The sequence below is a fragment of the Xylocopa sonorina genome, unplaced genomic scaffold (assembly GCF_050948175.1).
Source record: "Xylocopa sonorina isolate GNS202 unplaced genomic scaffold, iyXylSono1_principal scaffold0161, whole genome shotgun sequence".
Classification (NCBI taxonomy): Eukaryota; Metazoa; Arthropoda; class Insecta; order Hymenoptera; family Apidae; genus Xylocopa; species Xylocopa sonorina.
In genome coordinates, this window is record NW_027490232.1 from 809,502 (window position 1) to 813,012 (window position 3,511).

A 3,511-nucleotide genomic window follows, 5' to 3' on the forward strand; every position below is an offset into this window, starting at 1 on the left:
TTTGAAGTGTAGACGAGGAATACATAACACTTCGCAAATCATATTATATCTTACCATGAAACATAGAAATGAGATGCGATATCGCGTTTTAAGAAGCATTAGAACACTATTGCTACGATACCTAGACATCTGCAGACGCTATTTCCCAGCGAGGAAGTGTCGCATTTACATTCATTTGAAGTGTAGACGAGGAATGCATGATGCTTCGCAAATCATATTATATCTTACCACGAAACATAGAAATGAGATGCGATATCGCGTTTTAAGAAGCATTAGAACTCTATTGCTACGATAGGTAGACATCTGCAAATGCTATTTCCTTACAAGGAAGTGTCGCATTTACATTCATTTGAAGTGTAGACGAGGAATACATAACCCTTCGCAAATCATATTATATCTTACCATGAAACATAGAAATGAGATGCGATACCGCGTTTTAAGGATCATAACAACTCTATGGCTACGATACGTAGACATCTGCAAACGCTATTTCTTTGCAAGGAAGTGTCGCATTTACATTCATTTGAAGTGTAGACGAGGAATACATAACACTTCGCAAATCATATTATATCTTACCATGAAACATAGAAATGAGATGCGATATCGCGTTTTAAGAAGCATTAGAACTCTATTGCTACTTTTGGTAGACATCTGCAAACGCTATTTCCTTGCAAGGAAGTGTCGCATTTACATTCATTTGAAGTGTAGACGAGGAATACATAACACTTCGCAAATCATATTATATCTTACCATGAAACATAGAAATGAGATGCGATATCGCGTTTTATGAAGCATTAGAACACCATTGCCACGATACCTAGACATCTGCAGACGCTATTTCCTAGCAAGGAAGTGTCGCATTTACACTCATTTGAATCGTAGACGAGGAATGCATAACACTTCGCAATGAATATTATATCTTACCATGAAACATAGATATGAGATGAGATATCGCGTTTTAAGAAGCATTAGAACACTATTGCTACGATAGGTAGACATCTGCAAACGCTATTTCCTTGCAAGGAAGTGTCGCATTTACATTCATTTGAAGTGTAGACGAGGAATGCATAACACTTCGCAATGAATATTATATCTTACCATGAAACATAGATATGAGATGCGATATCGCGATTTAAGAAGCATTAGAACACTATTGCTACGATAGGTAGACATTTGCAAACGCTATTTCCTTGCAAGGAAGTGTCGCAGTTACATTCATTTGAATCGTAGACGAGGAATGCATAACACTTCGCAATGAATTTTATATCTTATCATGAAACATAGATATGAGATGCAATATCTCGTTTTAAGAAGCATTTGAACTCGATTGCTTCGATACGTAGACATCTGCAGACGCTATTTCCTTGCAAGGAAGTGTCGCATTTACATTCATTTGAACCGTAGACGAGGAATACATAACACTTCGCAAATCATATTATATCTTGCCATGAAACATAGAAATTAGATGCGATATCGCGTTTTAAAAAGCATTAGAACATTATTGCTACGATAGGTAGACATCTCCAAACGCTATTTCCTTACAAGGAAGTGTCGCATTTACATTCATTTGAAGTGTAGACGAGGAATACATAACACTTCGCAGAGCATATTATATCTTACCATGAATCATAGAAATGAGATGCGATATCGCGTTTTAAGAAGCATTAGAACTCTATTGCTACGATACCTAGACATCTGCAAACGCTATTTCCTTGCACAGAAGGGTCGCATTTACATTCATTTGAAGTGTAGACGAGGAATACGTAACACTTCGCAAATCATATTATATCTTACCATGAGACATAGAAATGATATGCGATATCGCGTTTTGAGAAGCATTAGAACTCTATTGCTACGATACCTAGACATCTGCAGACGCTATTTCCTAGCAAGGAAGTGTCGCATTTACATTCATGTGAAGTGTAGACGAGGAATACATGATACTTCGCAAATCATATTATATCTTACCATGAAACATAGAAATGAGATGCAATATCGCGTTTTAAGAAGCATTAGAACTCTATTGCTACGATAGGTAGACATCTGCAAACGCTATTTCCTTGCAAGGAAGTGTCGCATTTACATTCATTTGAAGTGTCGACGAGGAATACATAACACTTCGCAAATCATATTACATCTTACCATGAAACATAGATATGAGATGCGATATCGCGTTTTAAGAAGCATTAGAACACTATTGCTACGATAGGTAGACATTTGCAAACGCTATTTCCTTGCAAGGAAGTGTCGCATTTACATTCATTTGAAGTGTAGACGAGGAATACGTAACACTTCGCAAATCATATTATATCTTGCCATGAAACATAGAAATTAGATGCGATATCGCGTTTTAAGAAGCATTAGAACATTATTGCTACGATAGGTGGACATCTGCAAACGCTATTTCCTTACAAGGAAGTGTCGCATTTACATTCATTTGAAGTGTAGACGAGGAATACATAACACTTCGCAGAGCATATTATATCTTACCATGAATCATAGAAATGGGATGCGATATCGTGTTTTAAGAAGCATTAGAAATTTATTGCTTCGATACGTAGACATCTGCAAACGCTATTTCCTTGCAAGGAAGTGTCGCATTTAAATTCATTTGAAGTGTAGACGAGGAATGCATAACACTTCGCAATGAATATTATATCTTACCATGAAACATAGATATGAGATGCGATATCGCGTTTTAAGAAGCATTTGAACTCTATTGCTTTGATACGTAGACATCTGCAAACTCTATTTCCTTGCACGGAAGTGTCGCATTTACATTCACTTGAAGTGTAGACGAGGAATACATAACACTTCGCAAATCATATTATATCTTACCATGAAACATAGAAATGAGATGCGATATCGCGTTTTAAGAAGCATTAGAACTCCATTGCTACGATACCTAGACATCTGCAGACGCTATTTCCTAGCAAGGAAGTGTCGCATTTACATTCATTTGAATCGTAGACGAGGAATGCATAACACTTCGCAATGAATATTATATCTTATCATGAAACATAGATATGAAATGCAATATCTCGTTTTAAGAAGCATTTGAACTCTATTTCTTTGATACGTAGACATCTGCAAACGCTATTTCCTTGCACGGAAGGGTCGCATTTACATTCAGTTGAAGTGTAGACGAGGAATACGTAACACTTCGGAAATCATATTATATCTTACCATGAGACATAGAAATGATATGCGATATCGCGTTTTGAGAAGCATTAGAACTCTATTGCTACGATACCTAGACATCTGCAGACGCTATTTCCTAGCAAGGAAGTGTCGCATTTACATTCATGTGAAGTGTAGACGAGGAATACATGATACTTCGCAAATCATATTATATCTTACCATGAAACATAGAAATGAGATGCGATATCGCGTTTTAAGAATCATAAGAACTCTATTGCTACGATACGTAGACATCTGCAAACGCTATCTCCTTGCAAGGAAGTGTCGCAATTACATTCATTTGAATCGTAGACGAGGAATGCATAACACT